This window comes from Pyrus communis, chromosome 17, assembly GCF_963583255.1.
Source record: "Pyrus communis chromosome 17, drPyrComm1.1, whole genome shotgun sequence".
NCBI classification, from domain to species: Eukaryota; Viridiplantae; Streptophyta; class Magnoliopsida; order Rosales; family Rosaceae; genus Pyrus; species Pyrus communis.
The window spans coordinates 16,491,942-16,512,348 of NC_084819.1; positions in this window are offsets into that span (position 1 = coordinate 16,491,942).

Here is a 20,407-nt window from a genome sequence, read left to right on the forward strand (position 1 = left end):
TGTATTTTTTTTTTGGATGAAGGAGGAAATATATGAAAGAGAGAACAAGTACAAGCAGTGTCATAAAAGACTTCCGATTCCAACTGAGGGATATATAATGTTACCAACCATATAGAGAAAATAAATCTCAAAAAGAGAAGATAACACTAACCACAAAAGCTATTCCATGATCCATGACTTGTTTTACACCTTAAAACTTTTGACTCTCAGCGGAATATACGTGCACATATCAACCATTTCAGAAACAAATGCTGGCCGGCCCGTAACTGGATGACCAGGAATACGTTTGCTGTTGCTTTTAAACTTGAATATCTAACCTACTTTGATATCATGACGAAAATTTAAGTTATAACATAAAATCAATTGATGATAAAAGAAGCATCTGAGTAAAACATTTCTTCGCATTCTCGGTCTTCAGCCTGGTACTCGAGAAATAATAAAATCCCGACAGGTCATTTTGAACAGTTCAATCAAACCCTAGAAATCATCATTGATAAAAAAATTAGATAGACTTGGAAGCTGTCAATGTTCAAACGTAACCACATCATGAGTTGTAAGATTTCTGTCTTCATCGATCCAGGACTAAGTTAAATTAAACACAGTGGGCTCCCCTTGTTTAATTTAAACGAAGAAATACTAGGCAACGGGGTGCAACCATAGTTCTTTGTTCTTATTGACAGTGGCGGAGTTATCATGGGATCATTGGTTATCCTTGACTTCAATAATTTAAAAAACTTTATGTAAATTTGTTCGTGTATTGTATATAACATTTATAAACAGCTAAGGCAAAGTAAATTACAACCTCCTTCTTTTACTTGTTCTATCACATTTGTCTTCATTTTCTCTTTTCTTATGCAATCTTTTGTGTGCACTATGTGCTCGATAAAATACCTTAGTTAAAAAGCCTTAGCAACCTTCAATGTTACTCTACAGTATCATGCACCCACCCTCTACAAGCTAAAAATAATATTAGTTGTCGACATATGTTGTCATAAACTTTCGGCATATGTTGAAAGGAATTGGCAAGTGCCTATTAGGTGCTCGATGAAATAGCTCAATGAAGCTTTTTTAGTTGATATTATGACTCCATTATTTAAAAATTCTAACTTCGCCATTGCTTACCGAGATGGCCAACAATTTAGTACAACTTGTAGAGCTATAGATTAATTATTATTTATGTGACTCGGCATTGCCCCTAGCATCCTGGAATAGCAGGTCAAGTAGAAAGTACTAAATTACTAATGGTCTATATAAAACTATAGACTAAACCCTTAAAATATACACAAATTGAACCGACGGCTGCCAGAGTTCTTTTGTTTTGTTGTAGTCTCCGAGTCCGTACTACTAATACTAATAGTATATTAGGTCTCTAATTTAATCCAGTTCGATATGAATTAACAGGAGAATATTAGCTTGCTATAAAAATTAAGAATAAAACATTTTTTTTTACTGGTGGAGAACGTCTCTCAAGCAGCTTTTAGAATGTCACGTTAGAAAGTACATCGCGAACCAATTATATTTAAGGAAAATTAATAAAAAGGGTTTAAAAACTATGAGTTTTAACAATAAAGACAAAATAAAGGGTAAAGTGAATAGTACCAGGATTGATTTTTAAGTGTAAAAGTATATTTTTTTTATTAAAATGAACAGTATCAAGACATTTTCGTTAAAGTTTCCTTATACTTAAGGCATGCGAGAGTTCCTATAACAACATTACTCGCAACAGTGTTTGTTGGGAACCATGGCAAGACAGCTTTAGAGACTTATGTCGTCGATACAGAAAGTCTGACCTCAAATTTGCTGGTTTTGGGTCTGAGGTGAAATTATAGAGGACAGCCTCATGGAGTGGTACGACATGGACGGAAATCGGCCTTAGTATTGAGGGCCTGGCAGGGCTAGCATGAAGCCCAATAGGGTCGACTGCCAAGGTTTAATGGGCTGCTTGAGATGGATAAATTCAGCTTTTGCATTTGGGGAGCCAGTATTTTACACCCGACAAAAATGGTGAAACAAAAGAGAAGAGATCCAACCAGCTGACTTGATTTTGAACCAGAAGAACTTGAAGAATGTGATGGTTTACGAGCGTAGCCAGGAAAAACGTGTCGAGAAGCCTTAATTTATTTCCTTTTGATGCAAACGTCAACTCAAACTTAGCTGACGCAGTTCGGTGAATTTATGCACCCCAACACTTGCTTCTCAAATGACAAATCATCAATGAGGTAAAACTGTTGGTTCAAACACTCCAATATCTTGTTTAAAAATGAATTATGATAGTCAAACCAAGCAACAAAGAAAACAGTAAACGACCAAATCACATGAGAACGCAAAAAATTTACGAGGTTTGGCAATTTGTTCCTATGTCCCTGACGAGCATCTTGAAAAATTTTACAAGTAGAGAGAATTAGCTTTGGTTACGATATCAACCCTCTTAATCTATTATTAATCCCTGGGTTCAATCTTTCTCTCACTTGCTCTATGTATCTCTTGTAGTTTTGGTTGTGTTTAATGATCTCCATCCTATTTGTACTTGATAGACTTTAATTAAGAAAAGCAAAACCCTAAAAAAAAGGAAAAATCCAACTGCAAAAGTCGCATGATGAGCCCACGCCATACATGCTTATGCATTATTACCAATTAGGGTTGACAATAGTATTTTTTACATGTTAAACTGACAATTAACAAATATCTATTCGTAAGTGAACAATTGTCTTACTATATATTACAATAATGACTGATAATCATTCACGCGCACGTGAAAGACTGTCTCTAACCTTAGTTAACCAACACACAAATCGCATTTCATGGTGGAATTGACACTAACTAAAGCCAAAAAAGAGTTCCAAACTGGGACCATACATGAATGCAACTGCACCAGTTAGTTGGAAGGATTTAGTTGGACAACTGTGCTTCCAAGTTGGATGGACCAGATGTGAACAATGCAAAATTTTAAAATGGGGTTTACTTTGTTGTTTCTTAAGGTTCTCATCATCCCATCCTCACAAGTCCACATACATCCACAGTGCTATGTAGCAATATTGCAATTTGGTCAAAAAAAAGTTTGTAGCTAGCAAAGGGATCACTGTTTTGCCTAGAGGAAAATCCACTGTTTTATAGTCCTTCGCAGGAAAGTACGTACAAAAGAAATATGAGGGCCGTACACTTGTGCAGAGTGACTGTGCGGCAGACAGCGACCTACGAAGGCTCTCCAAAACCAAATTTGATGTATCCCATTGAATCCGGACCGGGCTTATCTGCCTTTTCAATTCTCATACATTTTCATCCCCTCTTATTTTGTGCGGTCATAGTTAAGCTATGTTATTTTGTATTGATTTTTTTATAAAGATAATAAGACAAAAAATAATAATAATATAAAATGTTGATGTGATTTAACCTTGATCGTACAAATAAAAGAATATAAGAGTGTATTGGAACTGGGAGGAGAGAAAAGCCAGGTCCATTGAATCCACTGCGCGCCAGTTAACATGTCATAGCTTCTGACCCATCTTTTCTCTTTTCATTTGCTCTTTCGAGCGGAACTTCTGTGACACAAAAATTATTGTTACGTTATGTAAATTTTTTTATACAAACTATTGTATTATTAGATATTATAATAACAATATACTAGTGACATGTATGTTTCTCTCTTGATATCCAATTAGGATTTCCAACTCATCAAACCCTTTCAACTTTAAACCTCCATGACAAAAAAAAAGAGTTCGTCCTCAGAGAAATGCAATTCTTCAGGGAAGCCAGTAAGAAGAAGGTTTACCACCAAAAGAGGTTCCAAAACACGTGACGCCAATGCTGCTGAAATCAGGAGGGAGATTCTCCATGCCATACAACTCCATAGATCATCATCATCATCATCATCATCAGCGGCACCAGAAGCGTCGGCGCCACCACCACCTGTTTTTGTGGGTCCACGGTTTGATTCATTGGCGGAGACTATGCCTCTGCCTGGGCCAGTGTGGTCTACCACTGCACCTTCAGTATTGCCTTATGCTTCTTCTTCAGCAGCCATGGAAGCCTTGGAATTTGAGTGGGGGGAGAGCCAAGCTGCTTCATATTCTTGGTGGCTAGGGTTTCTGAAGACTTTAGATGGCAAAAATGCTGAGAAGTCAAACTATCCCTTGCCATTGGGGAGTTCTAATTGGTTGTTTGGTCAGAACCAGAATAGTAATAGTAACTGTAAAGTAGATGAAGATCAGGACACAGCTGCTTTGGTTGATACAATTGATCAGAGCCATTCACCAGATGAATGGTTGATGTTTCCAAATACAGAAGATGACGTGGGTGAGATTGTAATTCCCTAAGCTTGGAAACTTGGAATATATATGCTCTAGCTAGCTAGCTAATTGGATTTTAGATATAAATATATATAGCTTAAGTTCTTAGTACTTCATCCTCAAGGACCTCAACTATGTGTTTCATATTTTGCTTGAATTAGAGGTAGATAATGACGACGACGACGACGATGTTGTATTTGTTTCTTTTTAGAGCAATCTTCTACATGCAAGAGAAATGAATCACATACTCTCTTTTCTTGCACTCCTCTATTAGTTTTGGTACCTTAAATATTTTGTTAAAAAGGGCAAGTGCAAGAGGATAATAAGTGAGCTTCACGGGAAAATTGAAATATTTTAATTTTTTCATGGTATCAGAGCAGAGCAAGTTGTCTCACATATGAAGCCTGATGACCACACACTACAAGAAAACATTGCTTCTCTGACCCTCTGAAATTCATCACATAACACTAAAATTCGTTACATAATAGTATATGTAATGAGTTTTGGTCGTCATAGTGAGCGTCACCTATATCGCGTCATGGAAAGTATGTGTGACGAATTCTCTATCCCTCACAGATTTCTAGTATACGTGACGCGTGGTTCATCACGTATTGCAGCTATTTGTAACGAGCTGGTTATCACCCAGTCCCAGAGTAAGTGAGGAATATAAGAATTCTTCCCAGAGTAAGTGAGGAATATAAGAATTCTTCTCATTTGAATTTATTTATTTTGATTTTATTTTATTTATTGATTTTGTTATTTTCATAACCATAATGAAAACTAACTGTATAATAAGTAAATAAATAATAGGCTAAATATAAAAAATGGTTCCTGAGATCTGCATAATCAGTAGAAATGATCCATAAGATTCAAAATCAATAGAAATGGTCCCTGAGATTGTCCACCATCCATGATTTTGGTCATTCCGTTAAAAACTCTTTGGACAATTTTCAAAGCTTCGTAACTCAATCAATTCTTAACCAAATTCGACCCATAATATATCGAAATGAAGATAGGAAAGTGTAGAACAAGATTATACCTATTTGGAAGCCCAATGGTTTCCAGAGATAGCTGGAAAATAGTCTGAAAGGTGACTAGTTCGCGGGAAAACTGGAAAACTCGCCGAAAACTGGATAAACTTTAAACGTTCATAACTTCTTCAATGCTCAACAAAATCAAGTGATTCAAAAATGAAAATCATACTTCTCGATGAGACGAAGATAATGGTACCTTTCTCGATGGCTAAATCACCGTGGTTTTCCAGCCAAACCAAGGTGAGTTAGGCATCGAGGAAGGTACCATTATCTTCGTCTCATCGAGAAGTATGTTATTGGTTTTTTGGTATTTTTGGGTCAGATTTAGTGGTTTGTTTTTTTCTTTTGCTAGATTGGTACTTATTGATTCACTAGTGTTCATAGCTTCACTTCACCTGTGCAGAAGTTAGTTATTGGTTTTATTTCAGCAGTGCAAGAGTTTCACTTGTTCAATATAGTATAAAAGCTTTTGTTTAATTCCAGGTTGGATATGTCAGAGGTAAGCTGATCAATTTATTATAACTTTCATTTGACACACACACACACACACAGACATATTGTATAGTCTTTGAATCAATGGAAAAAGAAAGCTAACTGTGGTTTGTGGGAAGCAAATAACTGTTTGAATCAAGAGAAGTTTGAGGTAATATATGCTTAGTTCCTAATGAATTATTATGTTCATTAGCCCAGGGTAGAGGCCTTCGTTGTATACTTTTTTCATTTATTCCTATTCATCTTCTTTGACAACTAGTTTGAGTGCTTGACTTGTTGCCCGGCAGGGAGATTCTAATTTTGGAAACACATTTGGCCAGCGAAGGTAATTAGCTTATCAAACAATTTTTTGGTTTACTTACTGGATTTGGTTGATCCTTCTATTCTTCTGTTGCAGCGGTGCCTGCTTTTCCAGTGAATTAGATCTTCTCTGAAGAACCATCGAATTGCTTTGAAAAAGTTATTGTCCTTCGTATATGAATCATCTGCCTTGTACTTGATTTCTTGCTTATTGCATCTAGCTAGCTATTTCATAGTGTGAAGCCAAGGAGTGATCGACGAGCAAAATTCAAACCCTATGAGAAAGAAAGCTGGTGACCGAAGTTAGCTTAGCCGAGTTTGGGCTTAAACATTGGTATGGGGTGCTTACAGTTTAGTTTCATCCCCGGTCTGCCAGGGCCTTCGGGTAGTGGTAGGCCTCAAGTTTCAAGCGCTCAATTCAAAAAATAAATATAACACAAAAAAAGAGCGGTTTTTTGTTCATTTCAAGGTAAGAGAAAAAAAAAATTGTCCATTAATGTTAAAAGAAAAAAAACTCTTATACCCATGTATAAAATGTTGGAATTTTTTGGATCGTAGGGTCCGTCCCACTCTAACAATATCGATACTATTCCCAATTTTAACATCTGCCCAATTAGTCAGGTGTGGAGTTTTACCACAAAATGCCTCAGTATTAGTTAGAGTGGGGTAATTGATAGGATTTTTAGTAGCAGTGCAAATAGGGTTAAAATCATTGAAAATACTTACAAGAATACAAGGTAATTGTAGTATAACTGCTCATGCAAGTTCGTTGTCCCCAAAGATTGTTTGACTAATTTGTAATTAAACTAACTCTTAATTAATTATTGAAACAAATTTTATCAAAGATTTAAGATTTATGAATTTAAAAAGATTAGATAAACAATAAAAGAAATCTAAAAGGTTGGAAATAATAACAGCAAAGAAGAAAAAAACGTTTTTTAAAATTAACAATTTAGAGAAATCTAGGGTTTAGCCGTTACCGTCACAATCCTATGCAATTCTATCAATTACTTATGAATTTCCACATACATGCTTTGAAGGTTAGGTTTTCCTAATGCATATTTTCCTCGTGATGTTCAAGCGAAAACGTAAATCTAACATGCAATCTGTCTATGATGTTCAGACCAAATATAAACATGCAAGACTCATTAAGTTCCGTGAAAACCCTCTGAAAAACTATGCAACCCTTAAGAGCGTGATGTTCGCCTTAAGTGAACTTACAATTATTAATCACAAGAAGCCCTCCTCAATTTCAGGGTGATGTTCCAATAGAAATTGCATCAAATTACTTGTCTAAATATTCTAATGGTGATCAGTCATTAAAATATATAGATAGTTTTAATCGCGGTGATTAATAATTCAAAGCAAGCATGCATCCATTCATAAGCAAATTAATAAAATCATATATTCATTGTAAGATCCCACATTGCCCAGGGGAGTGGATCATGTAAGCCTTATATGTACATTTCTATCTCTACCTAGCACGATGCCTTTTGGGAGCTTACCGGCTTCGGGTTCCATCAGAACTCTGAAGTTAAGCGAGTTCGCGTGAGATCAATCCCATGCAATCCCATAATGGGTGACCCACTGAGCAGTTCTCGTGTGAGTTCCCAAAAACAAAACCGTGAGGGCGTGATCGGGGCCCAAAGCGGACAATATCGTGCTACGGCGAAGTCGAGCCCGAGATGTGGCAATTATCTTTGAAGTAAACATGTAAGCCATATGGAATAAATCAATGTAAAATGATATGTCAGCCGGAGTCATCTACCGTGACTTGTACGGTTGACCCTCATCACAACTATACTCACTGCGATTTCTATCATCAATAAGTACTCACCTAAATTCTATCATCAATAAGTACTCACTTGAAGCTTACATGTGCGTCTGCAGCGTCATGCAACATTATGCATATCTATACTAATGCATATACTTGAATTTCCACCGCTTTGAGCATGATTCTTATATACGTATATACTACTATTTTTTGGGAAATTGTACGGGTTTTACGGTGAGGGGTTATTATATTTGAAAAGTGAAATGTGTTTTCAAAACTTTGTTTTTGCCCACTCACGTTTTCTGTTTTGCACCCCTCCAGATTGTAACGACTAGACGATTGTATCGATGATGATTATTGGCAAATCTCAATATAAGTGACTACCTCTGAGGGTATGATCCTTACCCACACTACTGTACTTTACTTATACTCTGATACCAAATTGTCACATCCTGGGTCGGGCCCCCACCACATCCCGGGCTCGACTCCACCGTAGCATAATATTGTCCGCTTTGGACCCCAACCACGCCCTTATGGTTTTGTTTCTGGGAACTCACACGAGAACTTCCCAGTGGGTCACCCATCATGGGATTGCTTTCGCGCGAACTCGCTTAACTTCGGAGTTCCTATGGAACTCGAAGCCAGTGAGTTTCCAAAAGGCCTCGTGCTAGGTAGAGATGAGAATATACATATAAGGCTTACATGCTCCACTCCCCTGGGTGATGTGAGATCTTACAATCCACCCCCCTTAGGGGCCCAACGTCCTCGTCGGCATACTTCCGGCCAAGGATTGGCTCTGATACCAAATTGTCACATCTCGGCCCAGGATGTGGTGGGGGCCCAAGCCGGGATGTGACATTCATGCTAAGGTTCATGACCTAACCCTAGCAAAGGAATTAGTTATGCATACTCATAATAAAAATCAAAGAAAATATTATTAAGAAGAAAAGGAATGAAAACACCTTAAAGTAGAAAATCTCCAAAAACCCTAGCAATTACTATCTGTCTGCCAAGTTGCATAAAAGAAAGCGTAAACTAAAACTAAGAACGGCAAAGCAATATAATTGCTAAGCCATCGCACAAACCCTAAAACATAGGTCTCTTATTCCAACTAGGAAACTAAATAATAAAATATATTACTTAGAAAATAAAGTCCTAATTAAATTAGGAAAAACTGCAAGGGAACTGTCCAGCCATGTTTTAGCTTCAAACATCCTCCAAATCCGGCCCATAATAGCTTTTTGTGAAGATCGAGACGTTCTGAACACATCTCCAGAAGGCCACAAACCCATCCGAGGTCATCTTGGGCTCCAAAAACGCAATTCAATCCCAAAACATCACTATTCCAGCACCGCGCATTGCTCCTTTATTTTATTACCAGAAAATCATCGCTTCGTAAAAAAATCTGATATTTTGATACGATCAAGCTAACTGAATCATGAACGTCCTCCAACTAGAATTACTCTAAAATTCGTCCATTTGACCATGTTTTGCTCCAGAGGAAATAGAAAGTCCTATATTAAACATACAATTTAAAGCATCAAAATTTTTCCAAAATAATTACCAAAATATACTAAGAATAGGGTAAAATATATAATACGAAATTGACTCATCAAAATACCCCCAAACTTAGCTTTTTGCTTGTCCTCAAGCAAAATAAAACTAGAAAACAAAAATAAAAACTAACACACTAGAAACTTAACAAAAACTAACTAACAAAAATTTCCACCTTCAAAGTTGCAATCCATAAAACACGTTAAAAATCAGAACATCTTTTCAAAAGTTCCAACCAATCCCACCACAGAGTCTAAGCCATTTAGAATCAATTAAAAAAGAATTCACAAACTTCCTTTGGTGAAAAGTGAATCAACATAGCTAAGGAAACTCAACTAAAACCCTTACCTCTCGTCCTTCTTTATTTCACACATACTAACTTTAAATATAACAATTTTTATTTTTCTTTTTCTCTCTTTTTTATTTTTTATTTTTTATTTTTTTCAGTAACAGTAGTGGTCGTGCATTGTCAGTTCCCTTAAGCTTTCGATCAAACCCATGTAGCGAGCTTTAGGTTAGTGACTCCCAAACCACTAGGGCTTTAGGGCACTAGGTGTAGAACACCCCTAAGGACTTATTTTCAATTGGAACTCAGCGGTTGTCTCCATGTTAAGAGCTCAGACTTTCCTTTCAGGTGGTGACAAGCTCATTGGCTTGCACACAAGCTCGTTGGCTTGCACGGGCCCGCAACCGTGGGCTTTGATACCATGTTGGTATTTTTTGGATCCCAGGGCCCGTCCCACTCTAACGACACCGATACTGTCCCCAACTTTACGACCTGCCCAATCCGTCAGGTGTGGAGTTTTACCACAAAAGGTTTCGGTATTAGTTAGAATAGGGTAATCATATTTAAACCCCTTGGTTTCCTTTCCCACCACCGATGTGGGACTTTAACATAAAATTACTACAAAGGACTTAGTGATTTCTTAAGAAAAATAATAATTTTTTTTTAACACGCATAAAGTTTTTTCAGTGCATGCACCTCAATCAGGCACCTTGCTGGTATGGTATGCACTGCAATCAAATTGGCATTTTAAGAAACAAATTTCAAATGGGGTTATGCCTTTGCGAGAGAGAGATTATACCTCCTTCCTGTGAGGAGGGTTGGAGGCATTCAGAACACAAGAACTAAACATTGTTTGACTACGCTTTCTTTGCAAGTTTCGATGGTGTCCCAATCTACTCGTAGTTGGGTTAGAAGCATGGGCGGATCCGTATAGGGACCCGGGAGGTCCTAGGATCCTCCGGAAGTCCGAAGAAACACTTGTGATCGACCTTCGGGATCCTCTAAAATTTGGGCAGGTGCAGTGGAGAGGCTTGTTGCCTTCATGGATGTGCATGCAACAGTGGTTATAACGAAGAAGAAGAGGTTTCTAATTTTTGTTTTAATCCTCCAAATCGTCGCAACCTCCCAACTTTAAACTCAAGTTACCCTATCCCCTAGCACCATTTGTTGTTCCACCACCTCTAGCTGCCTAATTTTATTTCTTCCAAATTCATTTAAGTTTTTTAATCCTAGACTCTAGTCTCAACTCCCAATTGTAATATATAAGTTACATTAACAAATTTCATCTTTGTAGATTCATTAATTGATCCAGTATGTTCCTAAGGAGAATTTGTTGGTTTTATTACCTTTGAGATTAATCTTCATTTTTAAAAAAAAAAAAAAAAAAAAAAAGGGGGAACAACTAGTGACAAACCATGGTTATCCACTCCTTCTAAGGGCCTGGAAGACTCATAGAGGCATTTCAACTTTCTCTTGGCCAGAGTCGAGCAGACTCACCAGCTTGGAGCCTCGAAATCAGGACCTCCCTGGTTTTTGTATTTTGAGAGCCGAAATCCTCGCCCTTACCATTGGGTCACTTGATGTGGTTGATTAATTTTGATTATTCAATGAACCAAATTCAATAAAAAATAGTGATATGGAACCAAACCAGTCTAATATTTTTTTTTGGAACTTTTATTTTTGGACCCCTTGATCTTGAAATCCTCGATCCGCCACTGGTTAGAAGATTTTTTATTTTCATTGGAAATTTAGGCAGTTGAACCCCGCTTCTTGGTTTCGTATCTTGCTTCTGTTGCCCAGATGAAAAATGGGTCTCCAAAGAAAAATAAATTCATAAAAGGTAAAAGAAAGGCATCCTTAGAAGTTTAGTAAATTATTTTGGATGTCTAAATAAACGTGTAAAAATAAATTGAGTGTCCAGAAAAACAGAAGCGTCCAAACACAAAACTTGAATGTACACAAAATCACTCCACTAAAAAATACAGAGTAATCAAAATATTAAAACCAAGCGAATACAGTCCGATTAATGAGGGTTCTAATATCCAAATCATTAATGGGCCATGAATCACTCTGTCATATGCATGCAGCTAACTAACTTGTTATTGCCAACAAACAAGCAGCTGTTAAAATATTGGAGGCACAATTAAATGTGAAGGCCATCTGCATGAGGGTCTACAAGAGTGACGGTGACAAATGCATGCGATCAATTTGACCATTCACCAAATGAACCTCAATGAATGGCCACAGCCTCTTTGACTTTGTGACTTTGCAACTACTATAGAGGTTTGTCACTTATCACCTAACACACTAGCAATGATCGGTCGATTACATAGCGGTCCCAATGCAAATTGAGGCCTAACACGAAAATGCAACGATCTCTTCTTAATCTATATTATATATATATATATATATATATATATATATATGTATGTATGTATGTATTTTAATAACAAAAAAAAATTTGCATTGTCTTGTTAGCACCTTACACACTCTTGTTATAATAAGGAAGGATGTGTGAGAAGATAAAAAAGATGTGTCAAAATCACTTCCCTTTTAATAAACAAATGTAAATAGAAAACTTTTCAGTTCATCTACCAATCATCCACTATGAATTTGACGCGCATCAAGATGTAGGGTTTTTCTTTTCTTTCTCATTTGTCGAGAACACAATCAGAATGAATGATAAATTTTTTGAGATATATATATAAAACATAAGTGTATGAAAAAAATATAAGGTCTGATTCAAATTGAGGACAAAACAAAATGCCTTCTTCGTTTTTTCTCTAGGCTCACATGCGTGTACACGATTTCTAACCATTGATGTATGTAAGGTCTTCATAATCAACAAACAAGGGTTAGATTTCACTCATGCGCGCGGTGTCTGACGCTAGAAGGTTCAAAACATCACTGGATCCGAATCGATCAGTCAAATCCTCTTTGAGCTAGTTGTAGAATGTACATCATCTTAATGTTGATGTATAGTGGGGGTACCCACATGTACCATGTGACAAAATTGTGAAGCAAAATCTAAGAAGCATGCGCACCACACAGCTTTAGCAGGCTAGCTGGCTCATTTACGTTTTTTTTTTTTTTTTTTCACCAAACTAGATAATTTTTTATGTTTAAACAAACTAATAATAAATTACCTAGTAAATGATACGGAAAGCCCAAAAGACAATCCAGATATAAGCATAGTTCAAAAGGAAATGTACAACAGATAGTCCTTAAAAGAGCAAGCTCACAACAACAAAAAATTCTAATATGAAAGACTGCTACCTCAACCACACCAGTTGCATTACCATCACAAAACTGCCACCACCACCAAGAAGAAGAAACCACAAACAAACTGTGGATGAATGGAAAATGGGGTGAGCGAGCCACCCGCGCAAAAAACAGTCCCATAATCCTAAATTGACACACCCCGACCCGGAATGTCCGCTTGACTCCGAAATCGAGTTGTGTTGACCGAACCCTGGAAGGTGACGAAACCATAAAGTGTAGTGTGGTGGAATATGTGAATGAATTTAAACCTAAAAGTGCCTAAATATAAGAGTGCGCAGTGAGCGGGAATGAACCCATTTCACACGTGATGTCAGAGCATAAGTACAGTACAATAAGATAGGGTGGGAATTATACCATCGAAGGTAATCGTCTACCCCAAGATTTGTCAAGAATCTTCGTTACTAAAACCTGGAGGGGAGAAAAACAAGGGTGAGTGGGCCTGAAAATAAAGTTTTAATAAAAACCCTTGAAAATGTTATAACCCCTCGCCGTAAAACATGTATAGTTTCCAAGGTATACATACTACATATAGTATGAAAATACTCATCGTAGCCTGCAAAATATCAATATATAAATACGGCACAATAGTTCATATATAAGTGCATGACGTCATTAATTGTATACTTTCGCATAAGCAAACATATCAACCAAGTGCTCATCGACACATGTTGACACACGAGTTCATGCAGAGTTATTCTGACATGAACATGACTGGGTGTAATAATGATATACGCTATAATCACGTGAAGACTGGCGCTATTCGCGGTCACATACGAGTCGGAGTTGCCTATTGCAACCTGTACGACAGGACTGGCACCTACTTGGATCCAAGGCGAGCGTACGGTGCAGATGTGGACATACATGTGAAAGATTGGCCCTGGCCTTGGGAGACCACTAACATCGGTGCATCAAATGATGAGCATAAAACATAAATATAGTCATGCCATAGTGATTCGATAGTTTTAATCAACATAATATCATTCATAGCCATAGGTATAATCATGGCATCAATAAACATACGCATACCTGTGCATACTGTAGGATTTATGATCACTTCGTAATTTTTCGTTATTTCACTAATTCTTATGAGCATTAGTCTAAGCTAGGCATACGTAGTAAATTCTCTTTCAATGTATAAATGGAAACTAACAAATATGTATATACTATATAAAAGAAAAGACCCACTCACCTGAAGTCCACGCTACAAACTCCCTAGCACGAATATCGAGGAGTCACGAACGATTGTCGCCTAGAACAATTATCAAATCATGTCTCAGAATTCTTATCGATAGAACATGTAACTTACATAAAACACATCCCCAATGATGTTCTAGAATGATTTGTAACCCATTGACCAAGAGTCAACCGTCGGTCAAAGGTCGACGGTAAGGTCCACAACCTTACGTAACTCGATCTGGAAGATCCACACCTTAAATTTCCAATTTGCAACTTCCTAAGAAAAGTTTCAGAATGATCCAACGGTCGGATCTCTGCCAATCGCTAAAATTAAGTGACGACCGATGTTTATATTTACAGACTTAGAAAACCCATCCGGGAAGATTTTTATGTTAGATTCCCGATCCGTTAGTTCCTAATATCCTTAAATAATGTGTACTATTACTCATTAAAGTTTGGTGACGATCCAATGGTCGGATTGTCTAATTATATAATAACCAACTGGTGGCCCTTAACGGAAATATAACCAAACAATGAAATTTCGTCAATTGGATGTCTAATATGGAATCAGGGCACCTATTTTAGCCTAGGGAGGTCAAGTGGTGTCTCTTCCCACGCGCCGCCTGGACTTGCCGGAAAATTCAACTATTTTAAAAAATTCTCAAATTTTACAGGAATGAAGATCTCAATGAGTAGAGCAAGTTTTATACCTGTGCCAAGTCCAATTTGGCCGGAAAAAGCCTCAAATTTCCACAAACCTGCCAGAACCCTAGAAATGGGTGCACTTCAATTCGTCTGCTTCGGTGTTCCATCGCCCCCAAACTTGTTTGGGGTTTGTTCCTGGCCTCAAGAGGATTCCAAAGGTTGTGATGATTGAAGAGAAATGCTTCAAAAATGGTGGATCGCCATCAAAGTTCCCTCACACCCACCGGTGCGGTTCTCATGAAATCGAAACTAATGTCTTCGATTTTTGGGTGAATATGGAGGAGAGATTAATGCTAACTTGTTTCCAAGTGGTTCCGCGTCGTGAATCACTGGAGAAACGCCGGAGATGGCGTCGGGAATTGATGTGGAACCCGGATATTCTACCAGGTTGCGCGGGTCAAACTTGTCGGGGAAGGTTTTGGCTACCTTCCCCTTCCCTCCTTTCTCTCTTCTCTTATTGGTCCACTCCCTTTCTCTTCCTCTCTCCTCTTCCTTCTTTCTCCTAGTTCTCATTGGTCAGTCCTTCTCTCTTCTCCCCCCGATTAGGCAGCTCTGCCCTCTTCTTCCTCCTCTATTTCTTATTATGTCCGGTTCGTTCTTCCTTTTTTCCTTATTTCTCACAAAATAATCTTAAAATAATAATATAATAATTAGGATAAATATATAAAATAATAAAAAGTAATCTTTATAAAAGTACTTTTTGGATTTGTAATTCCGTAAAACCCCTATCGTAACTCCGATTTCGATTCAGATTATGATTACACAATCGTCCCCGTCGAGAACTTCGAGAGTACGGTAAAATAGTAACTTGCATGCGTCACTACATGGCGGTCAACGAAAATCAACAATCTCGCCAGTAGGGCATTTTCGTCAATTCACTCTTTTAAAAATTAATAAAATTGTAAAATTAGAGACGGGTTATCACAATCTACCCACCTTAAAAAAATTTCGTCCCCGAAATTCAAAATCATTTGTTATACAAAAATAGTGAAAGGACAGCAGAAAAATAAATATGTAAAGAAAAGATCAAGTTAGAGCGGTTGCATAAAAGAGAATGTCATTCCGTCACGATCGAATTGTAGTGATTCCTCTTTCAGGCCTCCAAACTTAAGCTTTCCTTATCCTTGAATACAATACTACAATATAAAATCCTTTATGCTCAAGTCAAAATAGAAATATAGTAACATATAGTCAAAATACGTATATAATATAACATACAATTTAAAATAGTTGTGCTGAAGTCAAAATTGAACATAGAAAAATTTCACCTTCGTACTTGTAGAGTCACGTACTCCGAGAATAAGCATGTAGTAACTTTGGGTCGAGCCCAAACAATAAATAAATAAACTAACACAAACAGCCTAATGGTTCACTTTCTTAACGAGTCCAACGAATAAGTTATCGATATTATAGTTTGCAGCCCGCAATACCGACAACTCATAGTTGTCTCGATAAGTAAGTAACAAATTCCCGAGGGTGCAATATTACCATCATGCCCCTTATTGGGAAATACACATAATCATCCAATTAGCGTTTCAATCGTGCTCACGTACTGCCTTCTTGAGCGACAATACAAATAGCACACAATTTGCTACATTGTAATTTCGATCATTCAACTACCTATTCACAATACTCTTTTTTCAATCATGTGCTATGCCTAAAATTTCCATACTACGTCTCAACAGTGCCATACCTAAAACCAAAAATTGTAACCGTAGTTACAAGCAACTAAAATAAAGATAACTAAGTGTTACAACCATGCTAATTGTATAAAGGACAAAATGCAACATGTCCACTAAGGTTTGAGTATCTTGTTTCAGACTAATCGTTAGTCTGAGGGTGAAATGTGGTACGTGACAAAACTTAATACACATGGCCTTCAAGAAGGCTTCCCAAGACTTGGAAATGAAACATGTGTCACAGTAAGATATAGTAGTGACACCTACACCATATAACCAAACAATGCAATTCATAAAGCCATAGTGAGCAGGTTCATATTGAATTTCCCTCGAGTTTAGCAAAACTATGCCAAGAAGAACAATCAAGATTTTGAGGGTCAAACAAGTCCATCAAATCTAGAATACAAGGTAATTGAAATTAATGCATGACGTCTCGTTACAACGGTAGCTTCTGGAACATTCAGTCACCAACAGTAAGGATTTGCTTATCAGAGTATTTGTTGAGTGATTAAGGAACTAATAGTCACAACTAAAATCTTAATGTTCGGGCGATTCACCTAAACGGTCTATTTGCTTCAAAATTAGTATGAAGTGCAATAGGGTAAACACGGTAGGGTGACTGGAATGCATTCCAGCGCAAAAAGTGAATATGAAATCATAGTCAAAGTAGATGTTGATCTAAACGCCATAAAAATCTGATAATTTCAAGAATGAGTAATTTTCTCAAGTGATTTAAAATGTAATCCTTCTGGACCAACTGAAAGTAAGCTAACTTTTCAAGTCGGTCGATAATCACCGAAACATCATTGTAATATCCACATGTACAAGATACCTCGTACCAGGAGTTTGTGGTGATATTTTCCACCTCCATTCGAATACAGAAAGTGAGTATAATCACTCGAACGATTTCTTGATAATTTGTAAGTAATGTCAACCCAATGCTTGTGAGTTCCAACTAAAATGAAATAGGACATACCGAAAGCATTTCGGGAGTAGATAATGTCTTTTGCTGCGGTAAACAGTAATTACGTTTACACAACGGGGATGATGCATGATTGTGTAATCGTAGATGTTGATTTGGTTCCTGTATCGCTAATGTCAGAAATCTAATTTTTCTCAAATGGACATGTACTTGTGAGGTCTAAGATTGATAGAGATTTTGGACATGTTTCTCTACAGAGAAGTGTCATCCCGTTTTCAAGTAAAGATGGTAACTGTTAACTCTAAGTCATGAATAATATGGTTCATTCCGAACGGTTCCAACCGCTGTAAAATATACGCGATGCTCTATCATGCTGCATTTACACAACCAAATCATCCAGAGAAAACGTCGTCAAGGATTTCGAAATGATTAATGTCATTGAAAGGTGTAAAGCAAAGGTGAGGTGAGACAACAGTTTGGTTGTCAGAAACTTTAATCATATCCAACATCCTAAACCAAACTAACTTTCCTTGGTCAATAAGTGAGGAAAAACACTATAACCGAAAAATTGCTAACCAATTGTCGATAAAATTGACAAGACCAAAGATATCTCGAATTTCACAACACTTTGTGAGATTTTCAACTTTCTTCCGCTACAACCTTTTGGGAAAAAGAAAAGAATGTCGTCCAGTGAGAGCATGGCTCCCAAGAAACAAACATGTTCTAAACAAGTTTAACATTCGAAGAATTTGATTCAAAGCTAACTATTGGTGTTTAGAAAATTTAATCTCGTTGTTGGGATAGGTGGGAAAGTCATTATAAGACCACTACAAATTCGTTAAGCTATGGAAGAAAACTTAGGTTACAAAAGTTGGTCGGGTAGACCATCAATTCGAAGTATGGGTATTAACAGTTTTAATCGTCACCCGATTGGGTTGCTAAAATCTAGGTATGATTCTAAGGTTCGGCCTTTCACCTCTGCAAATAGGTTCGAGGTTCCCTAGATAAGGTGTTTGGTTGGGTAAATTTCTAATCAGTAAGCTTTTGTAACTAAGTTCTCTCAATGATGTAGGACTTGTTCGAAAAGGATGCAAGGAAAAATTGGTGCAATACGAGAAAGTGGATCGATGATGTACTTCACTCTACCATTTGGTGATATCCCAAGTAAAATTTTGGAATATGACGCTAGAGGTGTACGTCCTCGAACGTACCATACTACTTCATTTCACTACGCCACTTGCGAATAGGCCTTCATATCTTTCTTGATACTCAAATCACTCTAACAGTGAGAAATCGACTTGTACTTCGATTTTACTATTTACCTGTGGAAGTGATCGAAAATGTGACTAGTTGAAGAGGTTTTGATTACCTAAGTGGAAAACATGGTTAAAACAACTACGAGTTTACGGTCCTCCTACAAAACTTGCTCCTAAGTTTCCATGATTTAGTTTCTTTGGCTCAAGTAGTCATTGTTAATCAGTCTATCAGTCAGGCCACTAATTAACGTATATACGATATTTTGATATTGTTCATTACCCTAAAACTATGAACCGACATTCTGGTATAAAGTTATCACTTCCAGATACTAGTACATGTGTCCAGTATCAGAAATCATACTGCCTAAATACTGGTTGACAGTTCCTGGATATCGGACATTATCGTTAATTAGTAGCGCCACCATAGGCTGATTACAGGCTAGAGCCCGCTCGGGTATTTGGTTTTAGATGATTAGTAAGGAACTGGTCCTGTGAGTTGGTTTCATTAATGCTAGAGAAAATACTTACTACTTTGAGGTTTTCTGCTGACCGTAGGTATAACAACTCGTACACCTGTGCTTATGCTCGTCGAAATGACGAGTACATCATCAAAAGAAATTCGAAAAACTAGTATTGGTCGAAACATCCTAAAGCCGGAAAGGAAGTTGTTATTAATCTACTTTAGAACAAACTTAAACGGTAGTCGATCTTCTTCCCGAAGATCCGGAATGATCATTAATGCGTTTGAAAAGATTAGTGCTATTAGGGACCAAAAGTGATTGTCCCAAGATGTTCTCCCGTCGAGTGCTACCGTTTTAGCATCACATTGTCACATGAGACATTTTTGAAAATTTTGATGAAGTAAACTTCGTGGGAATTCTAATAAATGATATACTAACAGATGTTGCCAAGGAATCAAAACTATTTTTGGTTTCCATTCTCGAAAGGGTTGGTAGAAATGACTAGATGGTAGTAGAATTGGTAGGTAAATCCTCTGTAATGCACAACTATCGATATGGTAGCCTTGCCTCAGGGCCATCAACTTGTCTCAACATCTTTCCTTTGCAGGGAAATTCTTTACTTAAAGTTTAGAAACGGTCGCCAAAGCGATTTTCTCGAATGTCAATAAGTTGCCTAATCCGCCCAAAACTTAGGAAAACTTAACACGTTTTTCGTAGTCGACAAGGTGTCAAAATTCAACATTTAGGCTCAAGAATCGAGAATGCTTACATCACGCGTGTGATGAATGTAATACTACCCAAACTTATGCTTTGATACCAAACTAACACACCTCGACCAGGAATGTCCACTTGGACTCCGAAATCGAGTTGTGATGGCTGACACCTGGAAGGTGACGAAGCCATAAAGTGTACTATGGTGGAATATGTGAATAAATTTAAACCTAAAAGTGCCTATATATAAGAGTGCACAGTGAGCGGGAATGAACCCATTTCACACGTGATGTCAGAGCATAAGTACAGTACAGTAAGATATGGTGAGAATTATACCATCGAAGGTAATCGTCTACACTAAGATTTGCCAAGAATCCTCGTCGATAAGAAAGCTAAGCTATTAAAACCTGGAGAGGTGAAAAATAAGGGTGAGTGGGCTTGAAAATAAAGTTTTAATAAAAACCCTTGAAAACATTATAACCCCTCGTC